Source organism: Lactuca serriola, chromosome 9 (genome assembly GCF_051521515.1).
Source record: "Lactuca serriola cultivar US96UC23 chromosome 9, Lser_US96UC23_V15, whole genome shotgun sequence".
Classification (NCBI taxonomy): Eukaryota; Viridiplantae; Streptophyta; class Magnoliopsida; order Asterales; family Asteraceae; genus Lactuca; species Lactuca serriola.
The window spans coordinates 186,737,089-186,759,023 of record NC_136416.1 but is presented as its reverse complement, the minus strand read 5'-3'; positions in this window follow the sequence as shown (position 1 = coordinate 186,759,023).

Genomic DNA, 21,935 nt, shown 5'->3' with positions numbered 1-21,935 from the left:
AGAACTCAAAGTTTCCCGAGAATCCGAGAACTAAAGGTGGAACGTTAGATCAAAAATAGGAAGGGTCGAGATGCAAGGTGGAGTTTTTGTAAATAAGTAGACAAAAAAAGAAGGAGGGGTATCTTAATTAATTCAGCTAGGGGTATTATATGAATAAAAGTATAATTAAATGATTTATTAAATTTAATATCTGATAAAATACATTTTCATCTCTCTCTCTCTCTCTCTCTCTCTCTCTCTCTCTCTCTCGTTCCTCCCCATTTTCCTCTCTCGCTCAAAGCTACGATCCATCCTCTGATGACTCACCTTCGTTGAATTGCCTCAAATCCTTCTTCCAGTTCCATGCTTTCGATTCTGAAATTGCTTCTACTCACACGAATCTAAAATCCCCTAACGATCGAAGTTTCATTGTTGTTGAACTCCTTCATCTCACGTTCTTCATAGAAAAAAACTCCACTGAAGATGTTTTGATTTTGAATCGTTTATCCTCCATCAATTCTTTCCCCGGAGTACACCGTAATCGCCGACTTCATCTCAGCCTCCACTATGGATTGAAGACCTGAACGAAGAAGATTATCCATTGTCGATCAAAATTTAGGTATCATCTGTTTCTATAGTTGACTCCTGACCTTTGATTGACCTTAATGAATTGTTTTTTCCTAATCATTAAGTTGAACCTGTTTAGTCAATATGTTTTTAAGAATAGTTAAATCTTTGTGTTGATTGTAGGTATAAAAATAGACACCTATGTTATTAAAAAATATAGATATTTGTTTGCACTCAACATGTTCGATGAAATGCCTCAATGAGAAATATTACATGTTAACTTCACTTTGACTTCATGAATGATGAACCAATTCCAATTTAATATTCTGAAGAATTTTTTTTGGTTATATTTTGAGAAATGTAGGAGATTTTTATTTGTGGAAGATTGCAGCCTTTTGAGCATATAATATAATGTCAGAAACTAGTCGTCTTTTACAAATAAATTTTCATAATACAATTTAAATGGATTACTGCAGCCTTTTGAGAATTTGGTATGTTTGTATTTTCTTGGTACCCAAGGCCTAACACATGATCTAATGTTGTTAATGATCAGTTTTTTCTCAGCCATTTTTACAGGTAATTTATGAATTTGTAGTTATTTACTCATCTCTGTAAAAATTAAGAAGCAAATTGTTTAATGTATATCAGTTTTGTTCTTTTTTTGAATGAAAACTTCGTTTTCTTGTTTCATTTCCAACTTTCCTCTATCAAACATGCATCGTTGGTTCTGTGGTTTTACTTGCAACCAGTTGTTATGCTCTTAACGATTCTAGCCACATTCAGGATTTTGTATCCTCCTCAAGTAAATGCAATTTAGAATTAAATTTTGTATTACTTGGTGGCAAAAAAGTTTGTTTTCTCTAACATATTATACAGAGTAGCTGGTTTGGACACCCTATTGAGTATGATGGAGTGGTAATTTCCTTTTGTACATCTTGATCTTGATATCATTCTAGTTGTTCGAATTTGGGATAGTTCTTTTCACAATTTTGGTTGTGTTTTATGTTTCATTTCCTGTAGCTTCATTGAGAGTTTGTTTTTGGGATAATGTAAAGAATTTAGAGCTGTAACATATCTATTAGTCAAGAATGGGAAAGTCTCCTGGAAAGTGGATCAAGACTGTGTTTTTTGGGAAAGAGTCATCAAAATCTAATCTCTCAAAAGTAAGAAAAAGGTTACTTTTTGTACATCATTTGTTTGTTCTCTTAGTATGTGATCCTGATGTCATCTAATTCTTGTCGGATGCTACTTCAGAAATAACAATATCCATCACCGATAAAACACCATCAAACAATTTTGGTGCTGATTCAATGATCCTCTAAAGTCCAGTGCGCCCTGTAATTGATTCAAGTGATCATACAGAACTTGAAAAGACCTCAAGTGATAACTTAATAACCGATTCACCTGAAAATGATGATGCAAATGATTATACAGAACTTGTATAATTGATTGTTGCAATTAAACCCTAGAATAGATGATGAGTTTGATAAATGATAATGCAAATAGGAGCATAACAACCAAGGTACATGAATATTATTATTATAATCTTTTTATTTAAAAAAACACAGAACCTTTAAAAACATTCTAATATTTATATTATTTTTTGGACAAAAACTAATTATCTAGTGCACTAATAATCACCATCTACTTCTTTAGTATTCTATTTTTTAATTTGTGTTTTGGAATTCAACAAATCTCATATCGTTATAGAAAAAAATCACATGTAATTCACATATGGATCACATTTGATTCACATGTAAATCATAAGTGAATCACATATGAATTACATGTGATTCACATGTAAATCACAAGTGATTCACATGTGAATCACAAGTGATTCACATTTGACTCACAAGTGATTCATATATAAATCACAAGTGAATCACATATAAATCACAAGTGATTCACATGTAATTCACATATAAAATCACATGTAATTCACATGTAAATCACAAGTGAATCCCATATGAGTTACATATGAATCATAAGTGATTCACATATGAATTACATGTGATTCACATGTAGATCACAAGTGAATCACATAAGAATTACATGTGATTCACATGTAAATAACATGTAACTTACATATGAATTACATGCGATTCACATGTAATTCACATATGAATCACATGTAAATTTTGAAGAATTTGTGGAAAATATTGAAGAGTTGAAAAGTGATAAATTGAAAAAAATATGAAAATATGCGATTCACATGTAAATCACATGTAATTCACATATGAATCATGTGCATTTTTGTGAGTGTTCTTCCATTAATCAATTTTTTAATTTTCTTGTACATTTTGAAGAATTTGTGGAAAATATTGAAAAGGTGAAAAGTGATAAATTGAAAAAAATATGAAAATCTTGATATGAAGAATTGATAACATTGTGAATCTTCGTAGCATTTTTTATTTTTTATATTTTATTTTGTATCCAATAAAATACTTGTACTATTATGTTTATAGATTATTAATAAAAATGAGATTTTTTATGTATACTTACGAATATTATAGTATAAGAAATATGCATATTTCATTTGAAAAAAATATGCATATATGCACCAAAAATGTTGATTTTTTTGTTAGAAAAATTATAATTTTTTTTTTGAATATACAAGGATCTTTTTATAAATTAACTAACTTTTAAAAATTTATATATATATATATATATATATATATATATATATATATATATTAAAAATGTAGCTTTATTAAAAAACATGCAATTTTTTTTAAAAAAAAATCAGTTATTTTGAAAAAGTTATACTTTTTTTGAAAAAAAATTGCAATATTTTAGAAAAAAAAAATGTAGTTTTTTTGAAAAATTAAAAAAAATTAAAAATTATTGTTTTATTAAAAAATTTGCAGTTTTTTTTTTTTCTGAAAAATTACAGTATTTAAAGAAAAATTCAAATTTTTTAAAAATTTATGCTTTCCAAAAAATTAAAAAAATCTGCTTTTTTTTTTTTTATAAAAAAATCAAAAATTTTGTTTTATAATATTAATTTGAGAGCTTTTTATTAATATTTTCAATAATACAAAAAAATTAAGTAGGATTGGTATGACGACGATCATGCCCTTAATGATTTGATTTTGATCCAATGTTCCACCTTTAGTTCTTAGGTTCTTGGGAAACTATGAGTTCTCAACCGATCTCAACCCTATATATATATATATATATATATATATATATATATATATATATATATATATATATATATATATATATATATATATATATAGAGAGAGAGAGAGAGAGAGAGAGAGAGCTAGGTTCAAATGTGGATTAATATATATTGTGTGGACGTGTGGATAATGCTATTATGTGATAATTACAAAGAAAATATGTTGTTTGATAATATGAAGACGTTAAATCTTATATAGTTATTTTAATTATTATGCGTTTTCACTAATTAAATCATCTGTAAGGTTATTATACACTTTTTTTTAATTATTCTCATTATGTCAGAATGTTATCATGATGTTTATTGAGTCGTATTCTGTAAGACTTAAAATAAATAAAAAACAATAAATGAGAACAAAATTGAATTATAATTTGTGAGAATCCATTAAAATAACAATAGTTCTGTGAGATTGAACGTATTCACATTGTTAAACAACATATTCTCTTTGTAATATTCATAAAGTATCATTATCCAAACGTCCACACAATAGTTGTCCATCCACATTATAACCTAGCCCTATATTTCTCACATGAACATAACCATATATATATATATATATATATATATATATATATATATATATATATATATATATATATATGTATATTTATATATATGGTTATGTTCATGTGAGACTGCATAATTTTGTGAGACTATGAGACGCAATCCTAGCCATTCATTTGGTAGATAAAACAAAAAATATTTTTAAAATGCAAAATAATTGAAAATTTTTGAAAATTTTTTTTCAAATATAATTTTCGGAATTTATAGTTTCCAAAAAAATACCAAAAACAAATACCTTTTTTTACATATATTCTAGTAGAATAAATAGAATATTCTACATATCTGAGAAATCTAGTATAATATTATAACCTTCTAAAATTCACATTAGAATATTTACAGTGTAATATTCTATTAGAATATTTCACGTCTATTTAAAAAAACGTATTTTTTTATTTATTTTTTATATTTTTTACGTAATTAAAGTTCCGAAAAAAATAATTAAAAAAAAGAATTTTGGATTTTTCCTTTTATTTTGCATTTTAAAATTATTTTTATATTTAGTCTCACGGTCCAACAACATGACCATGGTCTCAAATTAACCTGAACCTATATACATATACATATATATATATATATATATATATATATATATATATATATATATATATATATATATATATATATATATATATAGGTTTAGATTCTATGGAAAACAAAAAACCTAAAAATCATAAAAATGCATAAAAAAAATAATTCAAGATCACAAAACTTTTTTTTTTTGAATTTATTATTTGAAAAAATCGCACCTTTTAACACAATATCATTGAAAAAACTTTTTGAAAAAAAAATTGATTTTTTATTTTTGTTTCAGTGAAATTTAAAAAAAAAAAAAAAAAAAAAAAGATGCGAGTTTTTGATGTGTAAAGTCAAAAAAAAGTTTTGTGATGTTAAGGTATTTTTTATGGATTTTTAGGGTTTTTTTGTTTTTCATATAATTCATCCCTTTATATATATATATATATATATATATATATATATATATATATATATATATATATATATATATATATATATATATATATATATATATATATATATATATATATATATATATATAGAATATTCTACATATCTGAGAAATCTAGTATAATATTGTAGCATTCTAAAATTCATATTAGAATATTTACAGTGTAATATTCTATTAAAATATTTTACGTATAATAAATAAAAAGGTAATTTTTTTATTTATTTTTTATTTTTTATATTTTTTTACGTAATTACAGTTCCGAAAATAATAATTAAAAAAAGAATTTTTGGATTTTTCCTTTTATTTTGCATTTTAAAATTATTTTTAGATTTGGTCTCACCGTCCCACAACATGAGCATGGTCTCAAATTAAACTGAACATATATATATATATATATATATATATATATATATATATATATATATATATATATATATATATATATATGTTTAGATTCTACGGAAAACAAAAAACCTAAAAATGCATAAAAAAATACTTCAAGATCACAAAACTTTTTTTTTGAATTTATTATTTGAAAAAATCGCACCTTTTAACACAATATCGCTGAAAAAACTTTTTGAAAAAAAAATTATATAAAAAAAATTTAACGAGTCCTGAATGCTGTCTTGGAAACATCATTCTCGCAAACTCGAAGCTGATGGTACCCTGATCTGAGGTCTATCTTCGAGAAGTAATAGGCTCCCTGAAATTGGTTGAAAAGGTCATCTATTCGAGGAAGAGGATATCGGTTTTTGACGGTCAACTTGTTCAACTCGTGGTAGTCTATACACATTCGAAAGAATCCATCTTTCTACTTCACAAAAATACCGAGGCTCCACAGAGTGAGGAACTCGGTCTGATGAATCCTTTGTTGAGTAGCTCATTGAACTCACTGAATAACGACTGCATTTCTGCTGGTGCTAATCGATATGGGGACTTGGCTCAGGAGTGGTGGCTGCTTCCTCTAGGTCATTGCTATGGTCGATCAGGGTTTGTGCTAGGCATTTGGTGCTGTCGTAGGTGTCTGGCTTCGCAGCCAAGACATTTCCCTTGGTTGGCTGGGTCAACCCCCAGATAAATCTCTCAATTTTTTTACTCTCCGGGGTAACCATTCCCAGACAGAGTAGCGCCAAGTCATCAAATCTTGAAGTGTAAGCGGCGATATCAGAACCCTTCATCTTTAGGTTCCAGAGTTCGTGCTCTAGCTTCTGCATTTTGCCCCGAGGGCAGTACTCTGCAAGCAGAAGTTCCTTCATGGCCTCCCAACCCATGGCATTGGCTACAGATAGGGTTAGGGATTTGACTCGGCCGTTCCACCAAGTTAGGGCTTTATCGGTGAAAGTGCAGGCGGCAAACTTCACCTTATCAGCTTCAGAGCAGACACAGATTTCAAAAATAGATTCGATTTTCTCAATCCATCGAGTTAGGGCAATGACACCTCTAGTGCCATAGAAAGATGTGGGTTTCGCGTTCATAAAGTCCTTATAGGAACACTCCTTCTGGTGTCCGTGGCTACCTTCCTGGTTTTGAGGCTGGGGACCACCTACTGGACCACCGGGGCCACCGGGGTTTATTTGAGACATGGCGGCTGCCAGTGCGGCAACAACAACTGCCTGGAACATTGCGGGATCAAATTGGGGAGGAGCTGGTGGCGGAGGGTTGTTGTTGTTCTTTGAAATGGGTCTCTTTCTTGGAGGCATCTTGATCTAAAAAGATCAGGAAAGAGAGGATAGTAAGTCCTCTGAATTGAATCAAGAGATATGATACAAGGAATATCTCATTATGACAGATATAGAATTCTATTAAGCGATAAAGCAGGAAAGAGTTATCAAATCAGATAAACTATCGCTAAAGGAATGGTTGAGGAGCAACGCTGGAATGAGGATTTCTATAACGGATTTGGCTCGAGAAATACTCCCATAGTATTTCATGATTCGCTCTGACGACGGCTCGTTGTTTGGGTATTGGGTAAGTTTTAGGCATGCCGCATACCACAGTCACTCCCAAGCACATCTTGGTCGTGTCTCAAATGAATATAATTGATCAGGCTATATTGATCCTAGACACGACTACATAACTGCCCAGGTTTAACCGCAGCGTACAACACCCGTTTACTTATGTTTTGTTCTACTTGTAGTTACAGATTTTGACGGTTAGGTATACTTGTATACTTTTGAAAATACTTATATTTTAAAGCATACTTTTAGTTCATAGCACTTAGGCCCCTTAGTGTTTATAGTCTTATACCATGTAAGGTTTGGTATACTAGTTCACTATAAACAAGGTCTGTGATACCAATCTGTTACACCCCGAAACCGATGGCGGAAACATTCCGAGGCGGAGGACGTCATGAATATCGCAACCAATGTACATAGTAAGCGTAGTAAACACAAAACATTACATTACATAGAATTATTACATTTGTTTGAAATCAAAGTGTTACAAGTGTCATACATATATATCATATGAACAAAAGCTAAGACGGGTCTTCTATACGCTCTGACTTCCAAAAGATTGCGGGGTACCTGTCTAATGCGAACCTGAGAATACAAGCAGTTTAAAAATCAGCATAAAGCTAGTGAGTTCATAAGTGTTTTGCTTTCTGAAAATGAACATGTTTCCTTTGATTTTCTGAAAAGTTGTTATCCAAGAAAATCCCATATTTTCTTATAAAGACAGTTTAGTTAAAGTTCTGAATTTCCGTTAAATACATCAGTGTATAGTTTAATACATAAAACTATATATTGAAAACCACTGCGAATACCATCCAGTACAACAGTAGATATTTTTAATACATAAAAATATTGATTGAAAACCATGGGAATACCATCCCGTACTAGATATAAGGTAGTTTTAATACACAAAAACTATAGATTGAAAGCCATGGGATTACCATCCCATACTAGATATAAAAACCATAGATCAAAGATAGATATGAAAATCCGTGAATAAACTTATATTAATACGTATTGTGAGTCGGGTAACCATGCTAATACGACAACGAGACCTCCTTGACGTTCTTCAGGCGTCGGACGATATCCAGAATTTGTCACCCCAGGCGTGCCCGCCTAACTGTAACTAGCAGTTTAGGCGTGGGATTGTCAGTCCCGAATAGATCTATTCACAAATTCCACGCTCTCCCTCCAGGAGACTCTGGTTACACTTCCGGGGAGGATTTACTGATGACCCGAAGGGTTATATGAAGATAACCTCACAAGCTAGTATTAAATTATTCACGGTGTTCTCGGACGTTATCAACCATACTAATCGTTTTGAAACATAATACAGTAAAAACAGTTTAATACAATGAAATTATCTGGCATAATACTCTAAATTAAACAGAGATAAACTGAATCAGACATATTTTATCTATTAACTTTGCATAAAATCTGTGTCCGTAAAACAAGAACTAAAGATCCCAAATTATTCCCATAATAATTTGATTGATTTGATTGTTTCTTACACTGTGATTGAAATAGTTATACTCAATAAAACATCCCTTATGCTCCGCAATATACATAAGGGGTAAAGATATCTAAAAGTTAGCCAAATATTTATAGAATTACATCAGTTTTAAGTTTTGAAAACATTTATAATTTGCTTGTATTCCCCCCCCCCCCTCCCCCTGAAAACGTTGAAAAACGCGGAAAAAGGTGTAGGGGTATGAACTCACCAGTCGCGGAATGTATCGATTTGGATGCTAAACGTCAGTTCGGGGCTTGAATGCGTGCGAGGTTCCTATGTAATATGAAAAGATACACATTTGTATCTAATTAGGCTTTGTACTATTAATTAGTTGAGGATATACACTTCTAGTCGTGAAAACACTTCATTACAAGTGTTTGGAGTGACCCGGGTGACATCTATGGACGTATATGGATTGGATATGGAAGAGTAAACTCATAAGAGAGTTTACGGCCCTAATGACCCACTCCCCATGAGTTTACGGCCGTAAACTCATGGTGGGGTGTTCTAGGGTGCTAAATGGCCTTATAACATTTGAGGGTTAATGTTAGGCTTAGTTTTAAGCCATTGGAATTGGTTTTGAACATCATAGGGACCATTTGAGGAGTTTACGGCAGTAAATTAGGAGTTTACGACCGTAAACTCTTATGTGCCCATTCAAAGTGTGCTTTGGTGTTCCTAGGTCAATCACAAGAGTTTCTAGTCCAATATACAAGTCATAGGATGAAGTTAAGGCACCATTTGACTAAGTTATAGGATTTTACGGCCCAGGAACCCATCCTTGGGGTGTTTACGGCCGTAAGCTCCTATGGGGGTGGTTTTCATCAAGTTTAAGGCACCTAACTAGTTTGTGGTTGCTTCTAGACTTTATCCCAAGGCTTATGAGGTGTTTAAGGGGCATCTTAACACCCTAGAATGAGTTTACTGCACATGAAAGGGTGTTTACGGTCCAAGCATGTGCTTGGGCCGTAAACTCTCATTTACCCCCTAAATGATGAGTTCAAGGTGTTCTAAGTCCATTCCAATATGTCCTTAAGTCGATTCCAAGCTCCAAAAGTGATTTGGGAGGGTTTTCGGGCTCAAAAACCCCTTATATGTGTGTTTACGGCCTATGGGTGTTCTAGGGCCGTAAACACATGTTGATGGTCCTAATTCATAGTTTGAACACGAAATTGAAATCCAAAGAGGTTATACTAAGAGCTAGGATAGTTACCTTAATGATTTGAGGCTTGAATTGGATGATTTTGGACCCAAGATTGAATTTGTAGAGAGAGAGTAGTGAGAGAGGATGAAAGGCTTCAAAATGAGGTCATTTGAGCTTTATATATGGGTTGAGTTTGGGACACGGTGGAATTTTACCCGATACTTCGTACCCGATTAAATTGCCGTTACCCGATATGGTCGAATCTAAAAATCTTCCAATTATTAAATTGGGGTGTTATCATGAGTTTCTAATGTGTTTGGATATTTACGAGGTCATTCTAAAAAGTCTTAAATTAAATAACCTAATCCAAAATGTTAACGGAAAAATTGAAAGACAAACGGGTTTTACCGACGGGAATGGGTTACAACGACGGAACAATATACGAGTTGTCACATTATCCCCCCGTTAGAGGGAATTTCGTCCCGAAATTTAGAATTAAGACACAATCATGGGTTTGGAAAGAGACATGGTTATTTCTGTTTATTCGAGTCTTCGTGCTCCCAAGTGAACTCGGGTTCTCGCACGGTATTCCAGCTAACCTTCACTATCAGGGTACGACTTTGTTTCGTACATCTAGTCTCTCGATCTATGATTTCGGATGGTTCTTCTATGAAGTTCAGACTTTGGTTGATCTCGATCTCATAAAGAAGGGTTATTAGGGTTTCATTAGTTAGGTGCTTCCTAAGATTGAAGACGTAGAATACATGATGGATTGCAACTAAGTCCTAAAGGTAGTCGAGGTTTATGGGCTACAGGACTGATCCTGGCTAGGATCTCGAAAGGTTCTATGTATCTCGGGTTAAGTTTTTCCGCGGTTCCAAAGCATACCATGTCTTTCCAGGGCAAGACCTTCAACAGGACACAATTTCCAATCTAGAATTCTAAGAGTTTTCGTAGTTTATCGGCGTACACTTCTGTCTGTCTCGTGAAGCTTCTCAGTCGATCTCGGATCTGGATGATTTTCTCGGCGGTTTCACGGGATTTTAAGTACCAGAGAAAGCACTGTTAGGGAAATGGTCTCTTGACTAGTTGTGCATCCTCTATCTCGGTCCAGCACAGAAGGGATCTTGTACTTACGACCGTAGAGGGCTTCGAACGAGGTAGTCCTAATGCAGGTCTATGATGATTCAGTTAAGGGTAAATGGTTGTTCCATGATTTTTCCGAAGTCGATGACACATGCCCTTAGTATGTATTCTAGGGTCTGGGTAATTCTCTTACTCTGTCCGTTAGTCTGAGGATGAGATACCGTTCTCAAGTCCAACTTAGTTCTGAGAGTTTTCTGAAGGGACTGCCAAAATCTTGAGGTAAACCGGCTATCTCGTTCGGAGATAATAGATGCAGGCACACCGTGCAGTCGGACTATCTCTTGGATGTAGGTTCACGTGAGTCTTTCCATCTTGCGGCTTGAATTCTTCTTTTCGGCTCAGGGTATCTGCTACCACATTGGCCTTGTCGGGATGGTAGCGGATTTCACACTCATAACACTGAGCATCTCTACCCATCGTCGTTGCCTCATGTTTAAGTCTTTCTGTGTCAGAGTGGTTGGGGTTTGGCGATTCTGGAAGAATTTTGGATGAACCTGCGATAGTAGCCAGCGAGACCCAAGAATTGACGGATTTCTGTGGGTGTCTTCAGTGTTGAGCAATTCTTCATCGCCTTGAATTTTTGCACAGGTCCACGTGTATGCCTTCCTTTCTTACCATGTGACCAAGGAAAGTAATTAGGTCGAAGGGTATCACTACGAACTTGTAGTGTCCATATCGAGTCCTGAATGCTGTCTTGGACACATCATTCTCGCGAACTCGAAGTTGATGGTACCCTGATCTGAGGTCTATCTTTGAGAAGTAATTGGCTCCCTGAAATTGGTTGAAAAGGTCATCTATTCGAGGAAGAGGATATCGGTTTTCGACGGTCAACTTGTTCAACTCATGGTAGTCTATACACATTCGAAATAATCCATCTTTCTACTTCACAACAATACCGAGGCTCCCCAGGGTGAGGAACTCGGTCTGATGAATCCTTTGCTGAGTAGCTCATTGAACTGACTGAATAACGACTGCATTTCTGCTGGCGCTAATCGATATGGGGACTTGGCTACGGGGGTAGCTCCAGGGATTAGGTCGATACGAAAATTGGAATTAGGTTTGTCGTCATAAATCATGAGAGTCGGGTCAGAGGAGAGATTGAGACGGATGGCCTTTTTGAAACCAAGAATATCAGTATGATTGGACTCAGTCAATCCATGGAGATGATAATATCAAAGCTCTTCATGAAAAATTGGCATTAGGTCGAATGGAAAGAAATAGTCATCTAGAGTAAGGATACAACCTATGGATATTTCGTTAACGTTCTCTTTCTCACTGTTAGCTATCTCGACGGTAAACGTTTCGGTTACTAACGAAGAACTAATTTTAGGAAGGTGTTTAAATGAATACTAACAAATTTTCTTTCAACACTAGAATTGAAAAGGATTACAGGCATAAAATTTATCGAGGAGGAATATACCTGTGGCAACGGTGGGGTTGGCGGCTGCCTCATCTTGTCCAATAGCTAGGACTCTCCCAGTGTTTCCAATTGTTGCTGTTTTGGGACAGTTTCTCTTGTAATGCCCGACTTCATCGCAACCGTAGCAGGCCTGACTGATACCTGCTCTAGAAGCTTGGCTGGTTGATTGGGTTGGCGCCTTGCAGAATCGAATCGTATGCCCCTTTTTACCACAGTTGGAGCATGACAGTTCACGACAGGGGCCGGGGTTATGGTGGTATTTACACTTGTCGCATAGGGGAAGGTTACCAGCATACCTACTAGTAGGTGTTTGAGCTCTGGATCCCACTACAGAAGCAGCAGCAACAGGGATAGTAGCAGCATGAACTGCTACAGTTTGTTGCTTCTTCGAGGACTTCTACGAAGGCTGACTTTTCTTTTTCTTCCAAAATTTTCTTTTCTCACCGCTCCTCTCTGTCGGCTCAGGAGTGGTGGCTGCTTCCTCTAGGTCATTGCTATGGTCGATCAGGGTTTGTGCTATGCATTTGGTGCTGTCGTAGGTGTCTGGCTTCGCAGCCAAGACATTTCCCTTGGTTGGCTGGGTCAACCCCCAGATAAATCTCTCAATTTTTTTACTCTCCGGGGTAACCATTCCCGGACAGAGTAGCGCCAAGTCATCAAATCTTGAAGTGTAAGCGGCGATATCGGAACACTTCATCTTTAGGTTCCAGAGTTCGTGCTCTAGCTTCTGCATTTTGCCCCGAGGGCAGTACTCTGCAAGCAGAAGTTCCTTCATGGCCTCCCAACCCATGGCATTGGCTACAGGTAGGTTTAGGGATTTGACTCGGCCGTTCCACCAAGTCAGGGCTTTATCAGTGAAAGTGCAGGCGGCGAACTTCACCTTATCAGCTTCAGAGCAGACACAGATTTCAAAAATAGATTCGATTTTCTCAATCCATCGGTTAGGGCAATGACACCTCCAGTGCCATCGAAAGATGTGGGTTTTGCGTTCATAAAGTCCTTATAGGAACACTCCTTCCGGTGTCCCTGGCTACCTTCCTGGTTTTGAAGATAGGGACCACCTCCTGGACCACCGGGGCCACCGGGGTTTATTTGAGACATGGCGGTAGCCACTGCGGCAGCAACAACTGCCTGGAACATTGCGGGATCAAATTGGGGAGGAGGTGGTGGCGGAGGGTTGTTGTTGTTCTTTGAAATGGGTCTCTTTCTTGGAGGCATCTTGATCTAAAAAGATCAGGAAAGAGAGGATGGTAAGTCCTCAGAATTGAATCAAGAGATATGATACAAGGGATATCTCATTATGACAAATATAGAATTCTATTAAGCGATAAAGCAGGAAAGAGTTATCAAAGCAGATAAACTATCGCTAAAGGAATGGTTGAGGAGCAACGCTGGAATGAGGATTTCTATAACGGATTTGGCTCGAGAAATACTCCCATAGTATTTCATGATTCGCTCTGACGACGGCTCGTTGTTTGGGTATTGGGTAAGTTTTAGGCATGCCGCATACCACAGTCACTCCCAAGCACATCTTGGTCGTGTCTCAAATGAATATAATTGATCAGGCTATATTGATCCTAGACACGACTACATAACTGCCCAGGTTTAACCGCAGCGTACAACACCCGTTTACTTATGTTTTGTTCTACTTGTAGTTACAGATTTTGACGGTTAGGTATACTTGTATACTTTTGAAAATACTTATATTTTAAAGTATACTTTTAGTTCATAGCACTTAGGCCCCTTAGTGTTTATAGTCTTATACAATGTAAGGTTTGGTATACTAGTTCACTATAAACAAGGTCTCTGATACCAATCTGTCACACCCCGAAACCGATGGCGGAAACATTCCGGGGCAGAGGACGTCATGAATATCGCAACCAATGTACATAGTAAGTGTAGTAAACACAAAACATTACATTACATAGAATTATTACATTTGTTTGAAATCAAAGTGTTACAAGTGTCATACATATATATCATATGAACAAAAGCTAAGACGGGTCTTCTATATGCTCTGACTTCCAAAAGATTGCGGGGTGCCTGTCTAATGCGGACCTGAGAATACAAGCAGTTTAAAAATCAGCATAAAGCTGGTGAGTTCATAAGTGTTTTGTTTTCTGAAAATGAACATGTTTCCTTTGATTTTCTGAAAAGTTGTTATCCAAGAAAATCCCATATTTTCTTATAAAGACAGTTTAGTTAAAGTTCTGAATTTCCGTTAAATACATCAGTGTATAGTTTAATACATAAAACTATATATTGAAAACCACTGCGAATACCATCCAGTACAACAGTAGATATTTTAATACATAAAAATATTGATTGAAAACCATGGGAATACCATCCCGTACTAGATATAAGGTAGTTTTAATACACAAAAACTATAGATTGAAAGCCATGGGATTACCATCCCGTACTAGCTATAAAAACCATAGATCAAAGATAGATATGAAAATCCGTGAATAAACTTGTATTAATACGTATTGTGAGTCGGGTAACCATGCTAATACGACAACGAGACCTCCTTAACGTTCTTCAGGCGTCAGACGATATCCAGAATTTGTCACCCCAGGCGTGCCCGCCTAACTGTAGCTAGCAGTTTAGGTGTGGGATTGTCAGTCCCGAATAGATCTATTCACAAATTCCACGCTCTCCCTCCAGGAGACTGTGGTTACACTTCCGGGGAGGATTTACTGATGACCCGAAGGGTTAAATGAAGATAAACTCATAGGCTAGTATTAAATTATTCACGGTGTTCTCGGACGTTATCAACCATACTAATCGTTTTGAAACATAATATAGTAAAAACAATTTAATACAATGAAATTATCTGGCATAATACTCTAAATTAAACAGAGATAAACTGAATCAGACATATTTTATCTATTAACTTTGCATAAAATATGTGTCTGTAAGACAAGAACTAATGATCCCAAATTCTTCCCATAATAATTTGATTGATTTGATTGTTTCTTACACTGTGATTGAAATAGTTATACTCAGTAAAACATCCCTTATGCTCCGCAATATACATAACGGGTAAAGATATCTAAAATTTAGCCAGATATTTATAGAATTACATCAGTTTTAAGTTTTGAAAACATTTATAATTTGCTTGTATTCCCCCCCCCCCCCCCAGAAAACGTTGAAAAACACGGAAAAAGGTGTAGGAGTATGAACTCACCAGTCGCGGAATGTATCGGTTTGGATGCTAAACGTCAGTTCATGGCTTGAATGCATGCGAGGTTCCTATGTAATATGAAAAGATACACATTTGTATCTAATTAGGCTTTGTACTACTAATTAGTTGAGGATATACACTTCTAGTCGCGAAAACACTTCATTACAAGTGTTTGGAGTGACCCGGGTGACATCTATGGACGTATATGGCTTGGATATGGAGTTTACTCTTCAAGAGTAAACTCATAAGAGAGTTTACGGCCCTAATGACCCACTCCCCATGAGTTTACGGCCGTAAACTCATGGTGGGGTGTTCTAGGGTGCTAAATGGCCTTATAACATTTGAGGGTTAATGTTAGGCTTAGTTTTAAGGCATTAGAATGGGTTTTGAACATCAGAGGGACCATTTGAGGAGTTTATGGCAGTAAAATAGGAGTTTACGGCTGTAAAATCTTATGTGCCCATTCAAAGTGTGCTTTGGTGTTCCTAGGTCAATCACAAGAGTTTCTAGTCCAATATACAAGTCATAGGATGAAGTTAAGGCACCATTTGACTAAGTTATAGGAGTTTACGGCCCATGAACCCATCCTTGGGGGGTTTACGGCCGTAAGCTCCTATGGGGGTGGTTTTCATCAAGTTTAAGGCCCCTAACTCATTTGTGGTTGCTTCTAGACTTTATCCCAAGGCTTATGAGGTGTTTAAGGGGCATCTTAACACCCTAGATTGAGTTTACTGCACATGAAAGGGTGTTTACGGTCCAAGCATGTGCTTGGGCCGTAAACTCTCATTTACCCCTAAATGATGAGTTCAAGGTGTTCTAAGTCCATTCCAATATGTCCTTAAGTCGATTCCAAGCTCCAAAAGTGATTTGGGAGGGTTTTCAGGCTCAAAACCCCTTATATGTGTGTGTTTACGGCCTATGGGTGTTCTAGGGCCATAAACACATGTTGATGGTCCTAATTCATAGTTTGAACACGAAATTGAAAGACAAAGAGGTTATAGTAAGAGCTAGGATAGTTACCTTAATGATTTGAGGCTTGAATTAGATGATTTTGGACCCAAGATTGAATTTGTAGAGAGAGAGAGTAGTGAGAGAGGATGAAAAGCTTCAAAATGAGGTCATTTGAGCTTTATATATGGGTTGAGTTTGGGACACGGTGGAATTCTACCCGATACTGACGTTTACCGAGGCTTTTGGTCGTACCCGATTAAATTGCCGTTACCCGATATGGTCGAATCTAAAAATCTTCCAATTATTAAATTGGGGTGTTATCATGAGTTTCTAATGTGTTTGGATATTTACAAGGTCATTCTAAAAAGTCTTAAATTAAATAACCTAATCCAAAATGCTAACGGAAAAATTGAAAGACAAACGGGTTTTACCGACGGGAATGGGTTACAACGACGAAACAATTTACGGGTTGTCACAATGTACGCCCTACGTACTAGGGTTTTGCCTTAAACCTTTCAACCTTCCAAAGGCCATATCTCCTTCATTATAAGCCCGATTCTGATGATCCTTATATTCACGAAGAGGTTATGAGATGCACTACACTTCTATCAACTCATACTTTCTTAATATTTCCTGAACAAAAATCCAATTTCCATAAAGGCCTGATATGACACTTTACCAAAATGCCCCTTGGCTCCAAAACACAAACCGAACACCCAGATCATCTAAATTACGTCACCCACACCCAAATGGGAAATGATTCGGGACAAGGCATTACAACTCTCCCCTATTTAAATTAGATTTCGTCCTAGAAATCATTCCTTACCATCCCAAGCGCCAGACGAGTTGAGAAACACATCTACAACCCCGAGATACAACACCCTTCCCAAAGGCAACCAAGCCCAATCCTAGAAGGGCTCTCGAAACCCACAAAAGAACAAATTCTTTCCTAGCCTAAAACAATCCCATGCAGAAAAGCCACATCTACTCAACCTGAAATTGAAGCTTCGAATTGGTCTGACTCCCTGACAGACCGCTCGCACTGAACCATTGATAATTCCATTCCATTTATCACTCAAACTAACTACTCAACTTCAGATTACCTTAGGTTCCCTCTAGAAAATAAAATAACTGACTATACGCTTCTACCGACAATCTTTCTCTTGAACACAAAGATTAGATATTCCTTCGAGAGAAGGCTCATCCTGATGATAAAAATTTGATGAATATAAAGAACAACGCGACACAAAATGGAAGATAAACCTTCAAGCATTATATACAACACTACTTCCTTTAACTGCTGCACCAACATACTGCTGCTGAGTTTCTAAAAGCCCGTACATGCTTGACCCCCACACAGATAGAACCCATCCACAACACATTCACAAGAGCCTGACCTACCATCAAAACTGAAACCATCCTTTAACCTTGAGCCCTTCACCTGATACCCTTGGCATACATATTTCTTAATTCATATCCTATTGAAATGAAGACCTTTCACATAGCCATGTGATTTACCACCAAGAACCAACTCGGTACCTGACTCCTAACCCAAGATCTAGGGATCTACACTTGCATTTCCCTTGAAACCTTCCGATTCATGACAACCCCTCACAAAACCGGGATATAAAGGTTCCCGACCCAACACTGAGACTACCAGTTTTGCACCTGGTCCAGCCATCAGGTTCCAAATGACAAGGATGCCCTAGCCTAAGCATCCCTCTATGCCACCCATTGACCACACTCTTAATCCTACAAACCAAGATCCAATACTTCGACCCAATGGTCTCTATCAGGTTCCACCTGCATTGCTATAAATACTCAAGCCTCGCCCTCGGATCCCACCCAAACTATAACACAGATCGGCATCACCTACGGGTCCCACCCATCTAAAGCTACACAAACCCGACTCCGCCTCGGACCCCAATGGTCCTCATCTCCGACAGTCTTGACCGTCGTGCCCAAGGCACAAACTGATCCCCCTTTATACTCATGACCACCCCAATGATAGTCTACCTCAAACCGGCGACTGCTACGATCCCATCGCAGTCTTTCAACACTTCTAACCAACCATGATCTTACCACTCCCAAACCATCAAAACCCTACTCATCCTGAGTCGAAACCCGCATCTAACTATATCCAATCAGATATCCAAGTCATTCTTCAAACCCCAAAGCCTTCACCAAACAAGAATAGGCAACGAGACTCTAACACAACCCTCAACATGTATCCATCCACAAGCCTGCTATTCATAACGCAGAACGCGCCGACCAACTGTTGGAAGTTTCCTGAAATCCTAACTTACACAACTTCAATCGAGACGGCCACTTGGGTCCTCTCTCCTCCTGTCTGGGATGTGAAACATTCCCTAGTTCCACACTCCATCCATCTCCCGGAAATCCCGATCAATTCTCCCCCACTTGGATTCGTCGAAGCTCTCTCATCGCACAAGATTTGATGGGTTCCCAACCCATCTTATCTTCAAATAACATGAACCGACTATGATCTAAGTTTACCAACACTAGTATTCCATTACTAGCTGATCTCGTTGATTGCCTAACTCCTGAAATTCAGATAGATATTCCCCGAGACTTCAACACCCCAATAACCCCAACGTTTACCATGATATCACACCAAATCCTTAAGTCATTTATCCTGGTGACTTAAGACCATCATCCCTGCTTTGAACTGGTGAATCTTCACCCATACTTCCCATACTCAAATGAGTTTTTGAATTCAAACCATCTACGATCCTTGCAGTAATAAAATCCCCCTAACACTTCCAATGACCATATAACTCGAGCGACTGACACCATTTCCTTGCTACTGCTCCTTCTCTAGCAAGGGTAGTGATTGAACCCAAAAGTTCTTCCATGGACAACTGTCGGTCATACCCAAAAAATGCTAACCCAACTACACTCCAACTTCGCTGAAGAACTAATCCTACTGCCTCAACTGAAGATCTTTCCATCAAAACCCCTGAACTAAACTCAACAATGAACAACAACTCCCCGATCAATTGAATTCCCGCTAATCAAAATACGACCCACTAGCAACTTTTGGCATGCAAAATGGCATATAGCAACCCTTGATGATACAAACCAGACAATAACAGAGAACCAAACCAGAGATAATGCTTACCCAAATCAAAGCAAAAGATGTCATACCCGCAAAAGCACCTGCCGCACTTAGACATGATGCGCACATCCTCATGTGCCCATTATATCCTCCATTGAACCACCATGGCCTCTCGAGTCTCTAACCCTAGATATGGCAATGATCAACTACTCTGATCGCCGAGCCAGACTATGAGTCCGCCTCCTCTTCCCCTGCTGCCTATCTAAACCAATCTCCTACTCTTGGGTTACCCCAACCGCCTGAATAGCCGAGGTCCGACTTTCGAACCTGGAGACCATTCAATCAGCGACATGACCAAAGATGTCCGGAAACTCCTCGTGTAAGGCTAGCGAAACCTCCACGACAATCCACTTATGGAATCGAATCTCCTGAAAACATGGCGCATAACCCACCTCCGACCCCAAATTACAAGATTCAACAATAGGATCCTATTTCGTGAAGGATTTTAGGGATCCACAAGACTTGGGCTCTAGATGAGCCCCCAATTTCCCTGCTACAATCTCAGCTCGAAAGGCCCTGAGGCAACCATCTAAGAGCTCCAAAATCCCTTCCTTGACTGAACCAAAGATCATAGGATACCATTCCAAAATATCCTGAGTAATCTCTGAAGAGATGAACTCTTGCATACGCTCATCGATCGGCTCAGAACCGAACCTCCTCCCCGAGTGATCAACACCATACTGAAAAACAACATGCATAATATCAGAACATACCCAAGAATCCTCATCCCACAGGCTTCCTAGATTCCCCAAGACTCTCCCTGATTTGAGAATGGATCCCGTGCTTTCAGTAGTACGGGCCCAATACTACCTTCCACACCTACCCATACTTTCCTCAAGAATCATCCCATATCCTCTAAGTCGACTTCTCAAATCCATACTCCAAGCACTTGCTAACCAACACAACAAAACCCACTGAAGCAATCCCTAGGCTTTACTAGGTTCCTGACCTTACCCTTCCATCAGCTGCTGAAGAACTCCTCATAATGTCAATTAACTATTTTGTGAACACAAGCACATGCAATGAAGCTCAGATAATCCTTCGAGTTAAAGACTTCTCCCTACAATGGTTAGACTCCAACGAGAGCTGCGTAATAGGGTCAAATCCAACACTCTGAGATTATTTAATCTTTATTACATGTTCACTTAGCATCTAACTCACATCACTTAAGAGTCCCACAAAGCACGAAGCAAGCAACATTCAAGCAGTAGTACTCTAATCCATAGAATGATCAAAGAACATTCAAACTCACACACCACAACTCATGCTAGGAACTTCCACCCTCACTACCAGTTCCCTTATGCATGCAAATTATACACAGTATAGGATCAAACAGACTGTCGAATAAAAGATTCTAGCCTAGGACCACAACCAAACAAGGAACAGGAAATAGGGTCAAATACATTGTTCTAGGGCTATAAGATCCTCACTGTATACAATTTTTAAAGCATACACTTAGCAATTACTGATACCAATAGCTATTCCCATCCTAACATAGCATCCAATGTTCCTAAGGATGCAAGGCATCACATATCTGGCCAATCAATCACTGACTAATCATCATTAGCATGCAAGTCTACAAGCTCATATAATAGGCGTACAAAGGCATCTCTCCTAACATTATATCATGCAAAAACTGAGCAGATCCTTATCCCTAACTACCATGCGATTCACAGATCAAGTCATATCAAATAACATGTATGAGTATTTTAGGAAAACTTATTTGAGCTCGGCTGAATGCATTCACCACACACTTTCTTATCTTAGAACCTTTTTTCTTAAAAAAATACTTTTCTTTTTGAAAACTTTACCAAAGCCTCAGTTTGAGTTCAAACACACCTGAGGGTATGTCCGAGTCCCTCTAACCAAGGCTCTGATACCAACTTGTAACATCCCAAAAATAAGACCTAAAAATTTCATTTTTAAATTACTAAAAAACAGTATTCTAGAAACATCATCATAAAAATCCAAATGAAATAAATGAAATAAATGAAACAAATGTATATCAATCATCATATCAAATAAGAGTAAGTGAAGAAAATGTAGAACGAGGTGGGGTGTGCACTACAATTATCCCGAGCTCTTTCATTTGAAAACCGAAGTACCTGAAACATAAACTGAAAACCGTAAGCACAAAGCTTAGTGAGTTCCCCAAATACCACATACCATACATATGTTTGCCATGGGCTACCCCCATTGTCTTTTACTTGAAATGCCATGGGCTA